The 21404-nt window shown below is 41.0% G+C and overlaps 1 long non-coding RNA gene across 1 annotated transcript in view; it reads left to right on the forward strand.

Annotated features, from left to right (window-relative positions):
* The window catches only part of LOC308505505, a 49350-nt gene that overhangs the window by 6479 nt on the left and 21467 nt on the right, over positions 1 to 21404 (forward strand). The window contains exon 2 of the long non-coding RNA XR_013994568.1: positions 21142 to 21233. This is a non-coding gene — a long non-coding RNA (uncharacterized lncRNA). The remainder of the gene's footprint in view (positions 1 to 21141; positions 21234 to 21404) is intronic.

Here is a 21404-nt window from a genome sequence, read left to right on the forward strand (position 1 = left end):
TCCCACGTTTCTGGCCGAGGTTTTGGCAGCTGCAGGGCGCCCAGGTCGGTGCCCGGTTATCCCCTAAGATCTGCTCTCGAGGTGCTTTGGGGCCGCGGGTGGGCGCTGTGGACGCACCCTGAGCCCGGGGGCTGCTCACCGAGAGCGCACAGATCCCGGTCGTGGAGGCCTGTGGCGGGGGACAAAGAGGCAGACACTAGGAGCAAGCAGAGGGCAGGCGCGCACATGCACCCACGCGCGCACCCCACCCAGGGCTCCTCCCCATGAGTCCCCGCGCCTGTGAACCTAGGGATGGATATGCGTCTCGAAAGTTCGCCCGTTGCAGAGCCCGCTCACTCCTCTCACCACTGCATTTACCAAACCGCGTGTGAACGTGTGTCACCTTCTCCCTGGCCACCCCCAAAGGTGTGGGCAGATTGCAAGAGTTGCTGCTCTGTTATTGTTTGTCAAACAGGCCCTTTCTCTGGGGAGAGGGTCGAGGGGCATGTGGCGGACCCCGGGCCAGGATTACATTAATCAAAGCATTATTTCCCCAGAGATGCCAAGCACAAATGAGAGTAAATCCTAATAAAATTGGATCGCGGAGAAATGGTACGCTTTAAGTAATCTGGGCTGCCTGATAAAAATCTCACATTTATAAGATGTGGGTCTTAAAAGAAAATATTCCGCACACCTTGGTTCGGCTGTTGGGTCCGGGTCAGGACGGGGGGTATAGTCACCACCCAAAGCTCAGCTGAACTTCTGGAGTGAGAAAGGGACATGGACACCCCGGAGTTCGAGGTTTCACAAAATCAGGTCGACTCCAAGGGCACTTCTGGCCCTGGGCGCCCCCCCTGGAGTATCTGCAGAGCCGCTGGGCCGGATCGAGTACCCTTCGGTGCCCTCTGGGATCGTGGTCCCCACTTTTCCTCCTCCAGCGAAACTGCAGGGTGCGCAAGTCCCCGAGGATGGGGGCGCAGAGCCCACCGAGCGGGAAAGCGCTGCGCTAGCTGGGCAGGGCCGGGCGCCAGGGCGCCGCGAGCACAACGGATTCCTGGTTCTTCTCGGGCCCCCAGCCCAGGGCTCGCCGCGTCCGCGCGGCCGTGTCTTAGGCGGCCTCGGCTACCCTCGGCCAGGGAAGGGGCTTGCATTTGAGGGTGACTGCTGGGGAGGCCGAGGGCGCAGCCCGCCGGTGAGACTCGTGATACTTTCGGGTCGTCCCAGCCAGGAGTCAAGGCTCGCACTCCATTCGCCTTCGTCCCCCAAGTGGTAGGAAACTCCCCAACGCAGTGAGGGGCTCTGCGAGCACAGAAAAGCAAAGCTCCCCCCCCAACCTCCCCCGCCCCCCCCCGCTCCCGACCCCAGAGCAGTGATTAACCCAAGCAACCCGGAGGCAAACTCCCCGGCAGCTCGAGGCCTCCTGCAGCTGCCGAGGCCGGAAAGCGGACTGCGACGCCTCGCGGCCCCTCATTGGTGACAAGTGTGACAACCTTGTCCCAATCCTGCGGCTGAGCACCAGCCTCAGGATTCCGCCCGACCTTTCGGAGAGGCGCGGAGGCAACCGGCTTCCGTCGGGGTCCTCCACCGGCCCCTCCTCCGCGCCGGGGGCTGGCGGCTGCGTCCCGGCGGGGTGCGAGCGCGCGGGCGCCCCCTGCAGGCCAGCGCCGGAGGAGCCCGCGCGCCGCCCCGGGCGGTGCCAGGCTGCCTGGGGTCCGCGCACCGCCCACGTCCTGGCCCAGCGGGCGCGCACACGCACCCGGCGCCGCGTGCTTTTCCAAACGCGAACTCCCCGCCGCGAAGGAGCGGCGGGCGGAGGCTGAGGGCACCGAGGCTGGCGCGGAGAGGGGTGCAGCGGCGTCAGCCCTCCCCGAATCCCGCCCAACCCAGGTCTGCCGCTCCGCTCCCGCTTCCTCTCCGGTCCGCGCCGTGCATCCCCAGCTGGTGCCGGCGGCTGCGCGCCTCGGTCCCCGCCTGCGGGCTTCGGAGCTCGGAGAGCCGCGCTGTGCGCTCGGCGGTGCTGGGCCGCCTCACCTCATGCAAGCGCGCCTCGGAGGCGCCGCTTCCCCGGCAGTGTGGCGAGGAGAGCGGCTTGGAGCAGTGTGCGTGTGCGAGTGTGGGCGAGGGCGGGTGTGCGGGTGAGTGCGGTGCGCGCGCAGGGCAGGGCAGGAGGCGTTACGGCGTGCTCTGGTGCGAGCGTAACCTTTTCAGCCTTGAGATCTAAATCTGCAACCCTAGATCTCATCCCCCCCCGCCCCCCCATTCTCTACACGTGCGTCTACTTCTTTCGCCTCCATCCCATCTGATTCCCAAAGAGATCCCTCTTGTGGTCCAGGGATATTCACGGACACCCTGACCCAAGTGAGCGAGTGTTAGGCTGAGAGGGACAGTGTTCGCTGAGAAATGCCACGGAGAGCTTTTCCATCGTCCAGCCTGTTCTTTAGACTGAATTTTTCCCTCTGGGAAGCCACGTTTCAGGGGCTTGTGAATCTTCGTCCTCTCTGTCTTGGCTTTAAAAATCGCTTGCGTGGAAGTTGTTTTTATTTTTGGAGGCATAAGGAGGCGGCAGAAATCAACTGAAAAATCACTTTTTGGGTGTTCTGTTATGTACCACTGTCCTCAGCCCCTTTACAATGTACTGGCTTCTTTCCAGTGATGAGAATTTTTTTTGGGGGGGAGGGGTAGAAGTGAAGACACCCACACCTTTTCAGTTTTAAAATAATGACTGCCTTTTCCTCCAGTCTGTGATTTCCATAATTTCATTACAAAACAGGGCTGTCAGTTATCTCTCATTAGAAAAGAGGAAAGCAGACTAGCAGAAGAAAACTTGGGCCAAATGACACTCCCCCTCCTGAAAACATTAACCAGTCCCATCCAGACTGTTCAACTCTCAAGGGAAAAACAGGACAGAGAGAATTCAGAAAAAGGCGAAATGTTTCTCTCTGTCACTGAGAATATGAACCCAATTGCCAAACTGTATTTTTGATAACATGAGATTCAGAGTATCCTAAAAAAAAACTTTATGAATACTTTTAGTTGTCCTCTTTTGGCCCTAATGTTGCTTTCAATAATTTAGAAATTGTGGTGTATATTTTTTGTGTCTTGGATTTATTAATATTCAGTGGTTTTACTATAAGTCATAATTCTTTATAAGCCCTCCTGTCTGGGAGAAAGGTTCGCAGTAAAATTTGCACACATTTAACTCAAGAGAACCTCACCAGCCAGTATCTTGATACAATTTTCACCACTCCTTTTCATAAGAGAATTTGTAGACAGCTAAATTTTAATAAAGAACGTTAATGGTAAAATGTTAATGTTAAAATAGATGAGCTTTTGTCTTTAGAATCAAAGTTCAGCTTTTCTTTGAATTATTTATCAAGCTGTTTGCCCACAGGCCTTCCTAAGAGAAGGGAAAGGTGAAGGGGAGGGTATCACTCATTGATTTAAAGCATATGTGGGCATAAGGTTATAAAACTAGCCTTTTGGAAAACAATAAATAAGTAAACCACATCTATAAACACCCACCTTTGGGACTGTGAAAAAAAGAAAACCTAATTACTTTCATAGAATACAGCACTTGGTTAACAGTTAAGTAGAATATTGTATGGCAGTCCTTAGAAACTCCTCCTACTTCGGTATAGAACCCTTGGTAATGCACACATATTTATACATGATGTAAATATACATATGCACATGAGTAGATGTTTATGTACATAATGTAACAAAATATATACATACCCCAAGTGAATACATTTGCATATAACAAGCCCATGTGTAGTATACCAAGCTTCTGCGATTAACAATGCATTCTGTGACAGATAGTCTTAAAATAAGAGGAAGAGTGAGTAAATCTTAATGCTATTAAAAACAAATTCTAAATTTTGTTTTGAAATCTGAATTGTGCCAATTGTACATGACACCACAGAAATCTATAACTAACACATGCACAGTATTAATATTTTACACACACCCCATTTAAAAGTAAAAGTGTTATGAACTTTTATTTTACATAAAATAAAAAAATACTTCAGAATGCACATTTAAAATATAAACGTTCTATCTGAATTCACTTATTTTTTTGTCTCCACCCCCTCCCCCACCTGCAAATTAAATACTGTTGTCTTGGAACAAAAATTATATCCTGGACACAATGAAAGAGAACGTTAGTTTTGTTTTCCATTCTACTGTAAAGAAAACATTTTTAAGTAGTTTAGTTTTGTGGGCTTTTATATCATTAAAAGACTTTGAGTGGTCTAGTGATAATGCAAAGTGTAAAAGCAAATGTGAAGCATATATTTATACTTGAAATGATTTGTATAATATGGGATGACATGTTACTTATTTGCTTCTTGTTAGATAGTATTTTGAATCTTTGCATTTTCAAAGGCTTTTTGGGGGGTTAAAATTAGAATTGCACTTAAAATGAATACATTGGCAAGAACCCAATGCTCATTTGTGCTGAGCAAATGTAAAGAAATGTTACACTTTAACAGTTATTTGTCCTAGTTGATAAAGGAATCAAAAATAAAATTTTGAAATTTTCTTGAAGCCCATGATAGAAGGAGATCTCTCATGTAATGAGAGTTATTTTTACTAACGTTATAAAATATTTTGTTGGCTTTTCTATGTTTATGTAAATGTATATTTCTTTACTGAAAACATATATGATGTTTATGATGGCATTTATTCCCACATGGAATTTATTGCTTATTTATTTCAGAGAGAATGTTTCAAAGACTGGTGTCTCATGGGTGGTGTCTAAATATTAGTATGAGCTTTAGTAATGAAAATTAAAATCAGTTTTGTCCAACTGCCTTTTCAGTTTTTTTTTTCCCTTCATCTCTTAAAAAGTTTGAAGTTACAAGTGAAATTTTCTAAAAAGAGTATTTCTCGGAAAGAGGTACATTTAACTTGAGATGGGGTTTAAAATCAACTGCAAAAATAGGTCTTTTATTTTAGAAAGTTTTCTATCTGATGGTGTGCTGTGACATAAGGAAGCATAAGCTATAAATGATTTTAAAAAGAACAATGTTCATGCAAAAAATTGGATGAAGAGTTATTCTATACAAAAATGTAAAATAATCTTTTTTGTTGATTTAATTAATGAAGTGGGTAAAGGACTATTTTAGTAGGCTCAAGTTACACACATAGAAAGATTTGTACAAATAAATATTTTGGCATCCTGTGGCCTAAAAGCAGACTCAACTATAATATAGCAAATAAAACTCTCCAGAATGTAGACATCCAAGATTCAATTTCATTAAAAATTTGGCAGTTAAAGAAAAGAAGAAAAAATGCTTATTGAGTCAGGGCAACTATAAAATGTTGACAGACCTTAAGTTTCATATCTAACTAGGCTCTTAGAAAACTGCTAGGATATTGGTGAAGTACACAGGTTATTCTGTCAAACAATTTTACATAGTGAATTATCTTTTCAGTACCTTCAAATTTAAACTCCCCATTTTATAGACTACCCATTTCCAACCAACTTCCCCTCCCTCCCTCCTTTTCTCTTTCTTTCTTTTTCAAGTCTATAAGCAGTTGGGTGAGGTTAATTTAGTAAGGTTCAGAGATACCCAAGGGGGATTTAAGGTATTCAGCCTCAATGTTTAGACATTATCAATGACACACATTGAGGTAAGATGTATCTGTGTTCTCTCAAAACATTTATTTTCTTTCCTCAACCAACTACCAGCGTCTTTTAAAGAGAGAACCAGGCAACGTCTACTGAAGGCAAAATAAATCGGAGAATTGAATTAATTATCTGGAGAATTCAGGCATTGCTGCTTTCCCTTCCACCTACCTATTAAGAAAAGAAAAAAAAAGACATAGTGAAATTTGAACAATCTAGATTGGCTATCTATAGTGATTCAAATTGTAAGATAGCAGCTATTTCTATAAGCTATTGCTTGACTCCTTAGTCTCTCAGTGTTCCCAGAGATGGAGCACACACCTGAATGGACCTTCAGTTGAGACATTTACCAGATTTAAATAAAGAGAGTTAAGGGGCCTGACTTGCCAGGTTTGGCTGAGAACATTGATTGAAGTTATTAGATAATTGTTCACCTTTCTACTTAGCCCCATGAGAGGAGACACACACATATATTATAAAATACTTTAAATTAATATTAAATAGTCCAACTGGGATTGCTAGAGTTATTTACATTTAGCAATGGATTAAAATGTTAACATCATACATTTAATGAATTAGAATCTTAGTCTCCTTGTATGCCCTGACTTGGGGAAATGTTAGCTGAACACATTTTCAAGGATCTTTTAGGGAGAACAATTTTCTCAGTTTAATTTGGTGAATTGAAAGGTACAACCCCTTTACTTCCTGTGGGGGACAAAAATCAAGAGAATAAGAGAGGACAATGTTATATATTGTAGATGGTAATTAGACCCATAGACTATTTTAAAGTAGTTTTTTGTAGAGTAGGATAAGATTGAGCATGATTTGGGTTTAGTCTAAATACAATTTGTAAACATTAATTACAGGGGATTTTAAAAAAAAGGTATCTAATCACAAATATTATTTAAAAAATAGTGCCTTTTTCAAATATTTCTGGGAAATTATGTCACTGCATTTCACATTCATCTAATTAAACAACTGAAGTATTTTTCTAACCCATAAAGCGTGAATACTCCAAGAACAAATAGAAATGTATGATAGATAAAAAAAAAATGTTGCTAATTTCATATTTGCTGTAATTCAAGGAGGGGGTAACCAGGTGAAAATGATGGGCTGGTAATGCTTTATAAAGTCATTTTATTACATTAACAGTAATTATGTTTTTTGTATTAACCTTAGAAAAAGTGTGATAACCTATCAAAATTTTTAATGATTCCTATTCCTAGACGCATATAAAAACAGGGAAGTACTTGATAGCTTTAATATCTGCACAGAAATTAAACATATAGAAAGATTTAATGAATAAATGAATGAAGGATGTTTAACAACAGGGCAGTTAGACCTCAGATTGTACTTTTGCTGATTGTAACTTAGTCATCCTATGCTATTTTCCCCCTTGAGCCTCCAAAAACGTATGCAATGTGAAATTGTTACAGAATTACTAATTATTTCTCACTCCAGACCGTTTTCAATAAAGTGATGCCATTCACTGAAGATTTATGGTAAAACAAGACAATAGATTTATTAGGAAGTTCTCCTGTCATAAGAATTTACAAGAATTTTTGGAAATAATAAATACCTAGAGGAATATTTTCTTTTTTGCTTCTTCCTTTCTTCATTTTAAAGTTAGGGCCTTATTCTCAATGTTGGCCGTTGATCACGGTGGAGGCTGTTGAGAGGTAGCCATGTAATTTCTTTATCTTTCACCTGCAAATTACACACATTATTTTGCAGCTCAAAATAAGCATTCGCAATGAGTTGGATTCAGTAAATGTCTTTCACAGCATTAGTACAGAACCGAGGTACAAAAGAATATTAATCTAATACATTCCAAAATTCAAATACTTGTGATTAATAAGCATTATTATCTATAAATAAGGCCCTAATGATACTTTGGCAGTGTTGTAAACACAAGAATCAGAGGCAATTATTGTCATTATTGTTCGGCAAGTACTTCCCATGAATACCAAATGGGTATTGCTGTCCAGCTACTTGGCAAGTAAGGTTCCTATAAAGAAACAGATGTTGGCCAATCAGGACTGGCTGCTATTAACTGCCCTTAGCCCTAAAGGCAGTCCCGAAACAGAGAGAGAGAGAGAGAGAGAGAGAGAGAAAGAGAGAGAGAGAGAGAACGACAGCCCAAGATATTAAAACAGTGTTAACACGATTTAAAAAAAAACACACCCTTTATATTAAATATAAAGGCATCTTGAAAAATAATGCTGTTCTCCAACACTGAGTTTGGTGAATTGGCTGTATTAGCAGCCATTGTGTGGCCGAAGGAAGTAAAGATCTCATTTGTGAGGCTCTAGACCCAGTATGATGAGGTGCCCTTGAAGTCTAATCAGTGGACAACAAAAAATAAACTGCAACTACAGGAATAACCCTTCAAAGAGCATAGATGTGACCACGTCTTTATCATTTTTCCCTTCCTGAGGCCACACAGAGCTGACTCCCTTCTATTAGGCAGACTAGCCCACCAGGCCCAGTTCCAACACCGTGTGTGTGTGTGTGTGTGTGTGTGTGTGTGTGTGGTGTGTGTGGTGTGGGGGGAAGCTGCTGCAGTACACGTTAAAGCAAGTTGCTCACACTCAGACAACTCGACACAGGCCCCTAGCCACACATTTGCTCTGCTCTCTGGGTCTTAGAAGTCAAGGCAGAGCCGGCTTTGGCTGGGTCAATGAGCTGATTTTAGCTTGCAGTCCTAGTAAATTCAGTGGTGTTGGGTAACAGCTAAAGTGGTTTTTGTGGAGAAGAGGAAAAGCATGTTGTGTACATTTTCCTAAGGGATAGGTGCATGAAGCATCAAATATAGATTTGTTGTCTATTTTCAAATCTTGTGCCAAGCCTTATGCTTTAAAGATGTTACAGATCTGCATGGCGGGGGTTGAGAAAGTGTCGAATTGGTTCCCCAAGGCGTGGGAGAAACTTAGAGAGGAGTGGGGTGGCAGTGCGGTAGGTGATGTTGCCAAGAAGCACCCTTTTTGCCAACCGTTGTTGTTGGCTGTCAGTTCTAGCGGGCGTGTTCTTTATGGAGAAGGCATTGTTGAATGGGGTGAGTGAGGTTGTTCAGTGTGGACCCCCCCATCCCCCGACCCCAACCTGCGACAGACACCCTCTTTATCATCACTGCACGCTTGATCAGATTCCCCCTTCTTGCCCTCAGGGAATCGAAACGGAAGGGATTTCATTACTCTCACAATAAACTGGCAGGGGAACAAGGGTGATGGTCAATCTCTGAAATTTTCCTCCAGTTCCTTCTGAAAATGTCCTTGCCACCCTCAGCTGGGACAGTCATGGGAGCATGGTGGCTGCACGTAGCTGGGCTCCAAAGCCATGGCTGACAGAGGCTGTGAGGTTGTTGCTTGGGTCCTGGGCACTTTCTCCTTCCATTTTCAACCCCTCTGAGTGGGCAGGAGGGAGAATGTCCACCAGAATTTAGCAGCCTGTGTTCAGTCTCTGCAGTCTCTGCGTATGGGGAGATGAGAAAAGGTGAACTCTTCCGAGCAAGTCTTCCCTCGTTTCCATGCATAATGACTCAAACGAGAATCTCTATAATGACAACAACAATAATAATGACACAATTTTACTAAGCTCTTAGCAGGTAGTGAGTATCAAAACATGCACCTTATGGTCATTGTCCTGTTTAAGCCTCTGAACACCCTTTGAAGTACAGCTGAAGTACAGGTTTGACAGATGAGTCCACTGCGGCATATGGGGCTGAGTCACTGCCAAGGTCACGTGGTGCAGGTACCCAGTTGTGAAGGTCAGTCATGTCTCTTAGAGACAGTGTGCTTTTCACAGCACTGCTTTACTGCTTCCAAACTCTTGGAGACCCTTCTGCTTTCTCCCTTTCTTGGAGTTCCCCAGATGTCTCCCCTTTGGGGCCACCTCTGTGCTAGCTTTCGAAGCAGTCCTATGACATTGTGAGTGCAGCCGCCCTACCAGTGTCTTATCAAAACAAACATGTACAGGCTCTTTAAGGCTTCCTTCACACCGTTACTACAGTCAGCCACATCTCCCAGCCCTATGTGATCATGAGAACAGAGGAAGGCTTGCCATAGTAACCTGAAATGATTTGGTTTGGGTGGTCCATTTATACTGAAGTATAGCCAGTTATGATAAGGGTCTCTGAAAGTGCATATGTGTACATCTGTGAACTCTTGCATTAAATGCACATATAGTGACATGTCAGTCTCTCTCTATATGAGCACTCTGGGGAAGAAAATAACCCACTGATGGGAAGCAACGTCCCTAAACATGATGGTGACTATTGACTCTGGTGATTGTCCTTACTTCCAGACTGGGACTGCTGTGGCTGGTTCTGTTCTTTACTGTGCTCCGCTCACGAACACCTTTGCAGCGACAGTGTGGAGACCTCACAGCCACAGGCAGAGCCACTGTCTTAAACCTCCTCACTGGTCTTGGTGTCTTTTGGGAGACAGTGGAGCTGTTTCAGGAGAGCCCAGGATAAAAGAGTGAGGGTGGATTCTGTGTTCCACGGGAGCTGTGAAGCTGGGCATTGCTCCTCCATCCACTGACCCGGGAGTTGAGCAAACGCTGGTTCCCGGCTAGAGGGAAAGAATGTGGTTTTTTGTTTGGGGTCTAAGAGGGAATAATCAGCTATGGAACTTTGAGAAACACTGGTACTCCACTCACAGCAACTGTGACATAAAGATTGAAAAAAAACCTTAATAATGATTTCATTCTAAATGAAATCATTGCTGCCACTGGCCCCCAAAGGTCAAAATGTTATTTGGAAAGGTCAAAGTGAAAAGGTCACTCGGCTCTCAGAAAATAACTTTCCCCCATCAATTAATTAGTTATTAATTAGTTAATATTCTGCTTCATTCCAGGAAATAATTTTAAGCAGTTTATAAAAAAATACATGACAGAAAGAAACTACCGTGGAAAAAGTGAGCCAGGGTAAAATCAGAATAAACTGCTGCGTACCCTCAAATGTTGCACGTGGCTTAGAAATGTTAGAAAGTCACACACAATGAACTGAGATGGGGTTTGCTTTCTCTGTAGCAAAAAATATATTAAAAATTTAAAAAGAGCTTTATAATAAGCTATTCATCTGTTAACTTTTATTTAAAAAGACACTGTTTTCAAGATGAACTATCAGTTTACATCTGACTTGAATATACTTCCTAAACATCTTTGACGTATTTAACCTCAAAGAAAATGTTCTAAGCGGAATTTACTACGATATCTTTTGTATTAACAGTAAAAACGTCAATCTTGAGTCCATTAGAATTTTATATTGGAGAAATAGCATGATGATTTTTTTTTGGACAATTTTTAATGCTAGCAATTGGCATTTTACTTCTTATATTTGCTTCCCATAAGATAATTTGACAGTTTGCAAAATATAGATCACGTCTGTTTCTTCCCAGTACATCCCAGGGAATCAATAAATGATATATATTTTACTGTTTCTTCTTCTTCTTCTTCTACTGTCTTTGTTTTTGTGTTTTTGTTTAGGTAGTCAAGAGGCAGGTAATATAAAGAGCTCAGTAAATGTCCTAGCATTCAGGAATATATAAATTCATGCACTAAGCCACAACTAGTGTAGTGACTTGGTTGTCTCGTATAACACTTTTGGTATCAGTTTTCTCGTCTGTTAAATCAGGGTATGGGATTTAGTTGATCTTTAAGTTGCCTTTTAGTTATAAAATTCTGTGTTTTGAGTTTTCTGTCATCTAGAGAATCCATTAATGTAAGTGCACTTTTTAAATATCTAGTTCTGTTTCAATTGAGGTAGAACTTGCATGTAAAGAAGAACAGAGGGCATTCTATTATGCAGTGTAAATCAAGAAAATGAAAATGTATCCATTGACAACATTTGTATTTTTACCTGTTACAGACCTGTGCCATCTCTTTGAATACAATACACTTTTATGCCCCATTAAAGCATGCTTGACATAGCTTTCAACTACTTGCAAATGCTGAGAAGTTGAAAAACATAACATTTACAAAAGATACATCTGGTGCATATTTATATGACTTGGAATAGGGAATCATTTAAATACTGCTGAGCCATCTCCATATTAGGAGAAAAGATATTGCATGTCCATATGTGAAATCGGTAGTAAAATACATGTAGGTTCAAATTTTTCTTATGCATTTTTTTTACTTGACACATGTTAAAAATGTGGAAATATTGATTAGGGTGTAATTTATCTATTTGAGTTGTTGGAATCGATTCTTCCCTGAAGTGAATAGATTACATCATTAAATCTAGTTTAGATTCTAGAGGAAATAAGTTTTGAAAGGGGTTAAAAGTAGCACTTTCTAGTCAGAAAAGTGGCTTTTTCATGGGCGGGAGTTCTTAATCTGGGTTCCTGAACCCATTAAGCGTCCAGAGGTGATCTTCAGGGATTTTGTGAACCTCCTGAGTTTATATGCAAACATTTGTGTGTATATATATGCATGTGATCTTTTTTTAATCATTATTTTTAATTGAATTTATTGGGGTGACAATGGTTGGTAAAATTACGTAAGTTTCGAGTGTGTGTTTCTATAATACATCATCTATATATCACATTGTGTGCTTACCACCCAGAGGATCTTCCCCCCCAACCCCCGGAAAAAATTTAACTTACGTCAGTATCTCAAAGAGGTTTATGACCCTGGTGTAGTGGAAAGACTTGGAATCATAAGAAATACTTGGGGGTTTCCCTGACTCGTTGTTTAACCTGCCTTCCATAGCCACCTACTTTCTGCAGACCTTATCTGTAAAATAAAAGGGTTGCACTAGGAAATCTCAGATGCCCTTCCCAACAACGAGCAGTCTGTGGTTCTGAGTCAGAAACTTGCCTCCATTTACCTAAATACTTAAGCTATGCCCTCAGTATTTGTTCTCCACTGCATTCATTTGTAGGTTGTTATTGTGGAGTTTCTGTGTAGAATACAGGCGAGGTTATGCTGAAGAGTGAGTAGGGCTGCATACATATTAAGCTGGGAAAAAGCACACCTAAAAATTGTACAGCTCTTCTAGAATGCCATGTGGTGCAGCATATGAAATAGAACTTGTACCCTCCAGCTCACACACACTTTAATTAATGTTATGGGCTGTGCTTTAAACTGAGAAAGTGAGAAAATCAAGGTTAAGGACGCTCTGTTTCTTACTATGTAGAAGGAAAAAAAGAGACAGCTATGTAAATTAAGGAGTTCGTATCTCCTTGTCAATGTCTTATCTGTTGTCAGTTTGAATGATTTCTAAATCAGAAAAATGCTGAAGATCTGTTTTCCCATCACTTTTGAGCCTAAGGAATTTGGAGTTGGAGTTCTGAGCCAGGAAGCAGTCCTGTTTTGAATTCAGAGGCTCCACTGCTGAGCACAGATGCCAAACTGATGATAAATTCCAAAAGGTTCAGCTTGATATTTCAACTCCAGAGGTCAGAGAAGAATTCCTGGGAGTGGGCAGATGAAAAATAGCAAAGGTGGCCAGGGAGTCTCCAGTGGTAATACCAGGAGAATAGCATCTCAACAGGCTTTGGCGACGTGATCAGCCAGGAGAGACCCACCTTTACTAAGTAGAACATTGTTGTAGTGGGCACTGGTGGCCTCAGGCTATAAGGTACCTCTAAATTTCTGTACATTTGTCGTGGTGCAGCTCCAACATCCTCAAGGCTTTCTGAATTTTTCACTCTATAGTTAGTATGGGGTTACATAGACCCAACTTCCAAAGCTGATAGGATCTATTGTGAAAAAAAAATCCTTAATTTGAGGGGTATTAATTGGACATATTTCCCCAGGTTTTTCTTTTCTTTTCAAGCCCTTATGATCAGTCTTACCAGGGTAGCAGCTGTGAGTGTGGACTAACCCCACATTCACCCGACAAACCAGATTCCAACCTCAGAGGCAGGCACCCACCCCCACCGTTCTTTCCTTCTCTTTCCTCAGATACTTTTCTACATTGCAGATGTGTTAAAACTCTTTCAATATAACAAGAGATGGTAACTTTTTCTGAGTTCAAATCCCCACGGAGACTATTTTTCTGGGAGGATGGCTTGAAAGGGTCGCGCAGAGCTGAGATGTCAGCAGTCAGGAACTTCATAAGAAATCTGACTTAAATCACATATAGTGATGTATATTGATGACATTAAGAAATTTGAGAAGATTGGGATTTATTTATTATTAATTCATACTTCTAATAGTTAACAGAACTTTTTATGACCAATTGAAATGACAAAAAAGGACACAATGAAGGACTGAAATATCAAAGACCGAATTTGGATGAGGAATGAAACAAAAGTTTTTTTTTTTTAAATGACCATCACTCTCGTGTTCTAAAGCCTTATCCAAACCAGAAATACATCCTGCACTGAATATTTCCTTAGGTGATTAAGTTATTGATCTGCCTCTTCCTGTGATTTACCCTGATGCAAAGATACTCAACCCCAGTGTCGAGAAATCTCAAAAGGTGGGCGATCAGAGTAAATCTGGCTAATCATGTTGTGTTTTCACCTTTGGAAGGAAGGAAGGAAGGAAGGAAAGGAAATAAAAGACTGCTAACTTTTGATGCCATTTTGTCTCCATTGGGAGAGATTTGAATGATGGGAGCAGTCCTGTCCAGTATTCTCCCCCCCCCCCCCTTTCTCCCAAGCCCCTCCCAGCAAGGTGCAGTGACTCTAGTGGTATGATAAACGAAGCTTGAGCTTTCTACCTAGGAATATTCTCGTGGGAAACTCTGAGCATATTAATAAAGCAGCCACAATAAAATTGAATGGCATGCCATCTATAACCTTAGCTGGTTTAGGTTTAACTATCACCCCTTCAGTCAACACTATATTTCTTTATTTATATGTGTATACATGGGGTTAATATTATTTGATGAAAGTATCATAATGACCTTGGAAACAGAAATGAAATAAACTGTGTCAAAAGCTCCTGAGGAAAAAAAAAACTGCCTTATGGGTCAAAAAAGTCCTGTTACCTTTACAGTGACTCAGTGTGGCTGGGCCGCTGGATATCATGACTTCCCTTGCAACGGAGGGTGATAGAGAAACAAACATACAAACAAAGGATCTCTGACATTCTTTTGCAATGCTCCTTACTCAGACTTTTTCAAGTCCCTTCCCTAAAGCCCTGGTATTCCCACTGTACTTGACATATATTATTTTGGTTTGCAAACACCATTTGTTTATTGTGATAATTTTTTTGGTTGGATAGTGTTATTCAGAACTGAGGGGTGAAACTCCACATTGGAGAGGTGATACGTGTGCATACATGAGAATTGGGACCCGTTAGCTTGATATCTAGTCTGGGGTCAGTCTAGAGAATCTTTTCTTATGTCTCTTGAACTTTTATATATTAATTTTATTAATCATTTAGGTGAAGTCCAGGATAATTTTGCTAAGTAAATATGAAATAGTAAATATGAATGGAAAAAAATCAAATATTCTGCTACCTCACTCCTCTTCAGTGAAGGCACTGAGACCAGACATCTAAATGAGTCTTCCATAGACACTATGTAGAAAATATAACCACGAAATTACAAAAAATGACCCAGGACAGTTAGGATACTATATTCTTACGTTCTGGGCTGGAAAGTATTATTTTAAATACAGAAACTTTTTTTTTCTTTTCTTTTTTTACTAGTAGTTCTAAGCCTAGTATAAAAGGTCTTAAATTTCTTATTTTCCTCATATTACCAACCAGGAAGATTTTTGTGATGGAAAAGATTACTAAAAGATAAGGGCATGTGACTTTTAAAGGTATGATTCTCCATAAGAAAGGCATGGGCAACTAAATTATCCAAATAAAGTGGCATGAGTTATAAAATTATCACTTTAACTTTGGGAATTTATGGGTGAATATTCAATATGAACGTTCATATTGCAGATCCAGAATTTAAGAAAAGCCGTTTTGCTAATAATGTGCCATGAGGAAGCAGTGCAAATTAATTAATATTGAGGAAAGCCCATATGTGTCTATATCTTAAAAATGTTGGCCTGTTTGCACTGAAATGAGTGACAATTCAGCTATAAATTCCAGTGAAGTCCGTGAACCAGTGAACTCAGTAAACAAATTAAGTAGGGCTAAAATTTTTTAAAAAATGTATGGTTCAAGTATGAAAATCAAAGCATTCTATGAAGGAATATGGACCAAGGAATATCCCCCAAGATGAGGAATTTCTTGTGATACCATTTACAAAGCAGTGAAGTAAGAGATTGCAAACTTTTTTTTGGGGGGGGTAATTATTTGGGTGTGACTTTGGGTATGTAAAATAGGAAAATAACTGGGGAAAAAGATTTCACTAAAAATCCGGAAGTTTGCAACAAAAATATTGTTTAGAAACCTGATATTTTTAAACGTTAAAAGGCTTTTCTTTTTCTTATTTTGGCTATGCCTTTTGAAGTAGCTAATATATTTATCAGAATTCTTAACCTGAGTCAGATGATTTGGTCCTTTGTAAATTTTCTAGGGTTTCTGGTGCCTATTTCAGCTGGTTTTCTAAGGAGACTGTATGTATTTACTTTCTGCAGAAATAATGTTGACCATTTCAAACCGCTATTTTGCTATTTGGATATTCTTCCCTTTCATTGTTTAAAGTCAATCTCCCAGAAATCTTTCCACATTTGCTTTTCTTTGCTTTACTCTATGGTCCCCTTCTTTCCCAGTGGTATAGCACTGGGATTTTTTTCTCTGCCCCACCATTGAATTTCCCTGTCAATGTTCCTTATGCGTCTACCTACGACTATCCTTTATCCATAACACCCTTATCTCTGGCTGTTCTTTGCTTTTCTGGCTATTAGATGTTGTTTCTTCCTATAGAGATTTCCTAAGCTGTTGGAAATTTCAAACCAATATATGTTAATGGACAACTAACTAACTTTTCATGTAGTTTACATTAAACTTTGAATTGGACTTGCTCCCTAATTTCTTTTTCACAGTTGCTCAGTCTTGCCCTCTCTTCCAGATGGGCACAGGCCGTCTTTTTGTCCTCACTCGCCTGTCCAGATCCTTCTTTGTCTGGTAAGCCATGGTTACATTGAAGAAACTCTAGGTTGAGCGTTCTGCCTAGCCAGCTTAACATGGCAGTTTAGTACATTCTTCTCATCAGCTAAGTAGAGAACACCACCGCATGCATCCTTTTCGGAACAGACTTGGCTAGTAGCAGGAAGACCCCTCAGATGGGAGGTGGTACTGTGTGTGTTTTGAGTCAACGGACAGAGAGGGTTCTGACGAGGGCTCTCCACGTACCCCAGTTTGTGTCACCCTGGGTAAACTGCTAAATTCTCTTCACCTCTCTTCATTTTTAGAGATAATAACACCCAACTCGTAGGGTTTTTCTGTGAATTTTGTACTTGGTGTAGTTCCAGTAAGTGTTAGTTCCCTCTGTACTTACCTGTGCAGAGACCTCAGAAAACTTAAAGCGGTAGAAGGTACACACAACAGACACAGTGGATGAGGTGGAAGCAACGCGTGGAAAAAATAATGCCATTAACACTTTGAGTGTTTTAAAGCACACTTATATCATCGATTTCATTTTATCTTTACAATGACCTGAGGTCTGGTGAGGATCCAAGCGCCTCCGTAGGGAACTGGGGTGTCTCTTTGGGCCACTGACGCAATGAGATTAATTTAGGAGGAAAGAAATGCCCACTAAAAAGCCACATGGATATTATGAAGGTAATGGCTAGTAAGAGATCATCTTGAGTGTGGAAAATCAGAGCCATTCAGCCTCGTAGAAAAGAGAAGTTTTATGTTTCATTTCCAAGTTCAGAGAAAAGAAAACCTTTCCTTTTCTTTCCTCTTTGTTGTTGTTGGCAAGGCTCCGTAAGACTGCAACTCACATATAAGACACACTGGGCCAAATTTTCAAAGAGCCTCTATACTTTGCATGTGTTAGATTTTCATGCATAGCTGCAGCTCTGGGTGGTGGTAGTTTGTGGGGCGGAGGGGGGTGGGCACAGATGGGCTTTTCACATTTGCCACCTCACTTTGAATGTGATAATGTACTAATTTTGTGAGATTTGGTTTTCTTTAAAAGTAGAGTTCCTTAAGGAGTCTTATATCTTGCGCAGTGCGGTCTTGAAGTGAACAGTTCTCAAAGCGATAAGGCATCTGAGTCCGTCTGCCTGGATAGTGGCAAGAAGGTGGTTTGTTGCTTGAAATAGAACTTAGTCAAAAGAAAGTTCCAAATTTTCCTGCAGTTTTGTGTGGGCTAGAGTGACTTTCAGTTGCTTGCAGGTCATGTTATACCTTTCTCCTAAGCACTTTTTGTATAGTCACTAGGCAGTGGTTAAATGTCTGAGTTAGTGATTAGATAAGAGAGAGGCTTGAGGGCTCAGTTTCTTCTTAGAAAGACAAATTTGTTCTTTCTGATGTGACCACCAGTGACTTTAAACCCCTTGTTTTAGCTAGTTGCCATCTGTATCTGTTAGGATAGAGATGGTTATGCTCTGGTAGCAAATCACCATTAAAACCTCAGTGGCTTCAAACAGCGAGTTTATTTCTTGATTCCATGGCGCGTGCACTGTGGGTCAGAAGGGGTGTCTGCCCGCTGTAGACATGTAGGGGCTTAGGATGATGGAGCTTCCTTTCTAAAACTGTTTCCACATTCACCGTAGTCAGAGAAGGGAGCATGGTGACCTTTGCCCTGTCTCTTAAAGCTTCTGTCCAGAAGTGACACCTGCCATTTCTCACATTTCATTGGTCAAAATAGTCACATGACCATGTGTAACTTCAAAGTCTTTGGGGACATTCAATCCTACTGTAAGCCTAGAAGGAGAAGAGAAATATTAATAAACTGCCTGTGACTTCCTCATCATCCATTAAACACAACCGCACTGGGAAAGGATTTCTCTGTGTTATTGGTAATTACCACCACTGGTAGTAGAATTTCTCTTCCCCAGACACTTTCGAGCATTAGTTTAAAAAAAAAAGAAAAAAAAAGTGTTGTCACATATCTCCACAATACTCCCCATGAAGTGAATGTTCTGCATCCTTAGAATCTTACAATGCAGCCGCTTCAAGGACTTTTGATACTTTGAAATACTTTTAGTGACAATGAATATGACGAAAATAATAGTGAAGAATCAAAACTCACCCACAGAGAGAAATACATCCCTTAAGCAGTTGCTTTAACTCTACTTTTCTCCCTTTCTTTCGAAAGTGCCTTTCAAGTCTTAATCAAAGAACATCTTTGTGATCAGAGTCATCAACATTTGGTGGATGAGGAAGTTAGGACTCAGAGAAGATGGGGAGAATAGACTTCTCAAGTCTCCGATGCATAAGTTAAAGTGTTTAATTCATTTGGGGGGGATTTGACTGTAAGTGCCACCAGCACTACCACCACCGTCAACACCACCACCATCACCATCACCACCATCACCATCACCAGTTCTTCCCTTACTGCCACCATCTATCATTATAAACACACACTTGTGTGACCCACATGTTTCTCTTCAGAGCATCATGGAAACCAGAAAATTAGGTAGGAATTTTAGCAATTAAGTTTGTTTTTTTCTACATATTGCATAATCCAGGAATTATTTAAAAGGTCATGGAAGAAAAGTGGCAACTCAGAACTGTCCTGGGGATTGGGTTTGAACCAAACCCATCTTTCTCATTCTTCAATTTGTCTTTTTTTTTTTTTTTTCATTTTGATTTCCTTCCTGTGGTACTTTCTCTCCTTCAAACTTGAAAGAGAACCAGAGCTATAAAAACAACATACTCCATGACCTTCAGGTCCCTGAAAGGGGCTATGTATTGCTGTAGCATGCCCTTTAACTCTTACCACATACGTCACTCAGGTTTACCCCTTTGAAGTGCACAGGTATGGCCAGGATTTCCAAAGTTGGGGCGGTTATTCCTGCCAAACTCTGCTCAATAATGGGCAGGGGGAAAGACCAGTCCAAAGTGAAGTGGCATAATTGCCCAGGGAAACAGAATGATTTGGGAGAATCATTGCAATCGACAGGTCTCACTTCGTGAATTCACCTGTCCGCTCTGATTTGGGTGTGATGTTCCAGGCCTCGGGAAACAGTATTCAGGGTGGGCTTTTTCTGGAGTAGATTTTTCACTGCCCACTGCGCTGTGGAGATCAAGGTTCTGTCATAATCTCTGGTTTATGTGGGAAAGATGGCATCTTGGACCCTTGCCCATGGCCTGTGTAGTTTTAACAACCCTTTGCAAAGCCTCCAGGCATTTGTGTCTGTAAACCCCCATGCTGGCTGAGGTAATGGTGAAGAGCAGAGAGATTCTGGCCCAAAGCTAAAGCTCTAGAGCTTTACCCCTCCCTCGCCAAATATTAACAAAACAAGGATGTTATTAAATTACCAATCCTGGCTCCAACTGAATATTTGCCAAGAATTCCATGCTTCTACTTCACATAATAGGTTTCCTTTTTCTTTTGGGGCTTTGTTTTCTGAATCAGTTTACTTCTTCGTGGTCCTATAATCACCAAATGGAATTCTCTCCATCTTTCATCCTTCATCATTAGGGGGAAAATACAGTATCATTTTCTGGCAAGAAATAAATATCTCAAAATGAAAGACAATATTTAGTGACCAAAACCCCCAAATCTCCCAAGAATACTATTTTTCTGATGAATCAGAACTGGAAGCGATTAAGGGCTCAGTGCATTAAAACAACGAGCGCTCACATCTATTCCTTCATTTTCATAAGAAAATCAAACATCGTCTTTTAAGTAAGTGGGGGGCTGCTTCACAAATCTTTTAAGTCAGCCATAGATAAGTGTATTGGCATGGTTTGAGGAAACATATAGAGGAAATTAAAAATGTTTATTTTATTGAACTAATATTCCCTGCTGGAGATTAAAGTAGCAAATTGAGCCCAAAACTCTAAGATAGATAAAATTCAACACTTTAGTTTTTATTTATTTAGTTCCTCCCTGTCAACTTGAACTTGAATAGAAGTTTTAAATTGTAACTTACTAAATGCTTATAAGAACGTTCCTTCGGTATAAAATGGGGCTGTCTCAGATTGTATTTTCAGATAAAAATGTGCTTAGTCTGATTTTATTTGAATTGGTCGATTTTTTTTAATAGATTTAGAACTTGAAATTCCTGAGAATCTTTAGGTTCACTAAAATTTTGGAATGTTGTTGACAATTATGATGTGAAGTTGTCAATTTTGTTGTATATTTTGATCATGGCAGTTTGGAAAGTTCTTCATGCCATTTTGTAATGTATTTCATAAGAAACCATTCTTAAAGGCATCATTTAGAAATCAGGACTGGCTATTTTCATTTTAGACTGTTATCTTCTTAGCTATTTTAATCATAGCGCGCTGTTTAAGCTTGGTTGTGGTAAGTGTAATCATCAGTGTCGTCTTCTTGGATGTAGATTAATTTTTATTTTACATTTATCAAGGAATGGATATCTAGAATACAGGCTAGATTCCACTGAGATAGCCATGTTTTTCTCAGGAGGTAGATAGTAGCTGCTGTAGTTAAGTTTCAATGAGTAGCTACTATGTTCTGGGCAACAGACTGAAGAATTTTCTGTCCATTATTTCATTAGATGTGGAGACAGTTACTGTTTTACATTTTACAGGTGAGGAAATTGACAACTCAAAGAAGGTGCCTAACTTTTCCAGAGGCCCCTCGCTGGCAAGTGGCAGAACTGGGGTGCTCCTGAAATACCAGGTTGGTTCATTCCACCAGATGTTGTGGGATTTCTCTTACAACAGGCAGAGATCTAAGTATTTAAAGATGGTTGTCAAAATCCTGGGGTGGAAGGTGGTAAGTGCAAAATGCAAGGCTCTATTCCCATCGTCTTCCACTTCATAGAAATTCTCCTGCAAAACAACCAGGCAT

Source organism: Rhinolophus hipposideros, assembly GCF_964194185.1.
Source record: "Rhinolophus hipposideros genome assembly, chromosome: 12".
Lineage (NCBI taxonomy): Eukaryota > Metazoa > Chordata > Mammalia > Chiroptera > Rhinolophidae > Rhinolophus > Rhinolophus hipposideros.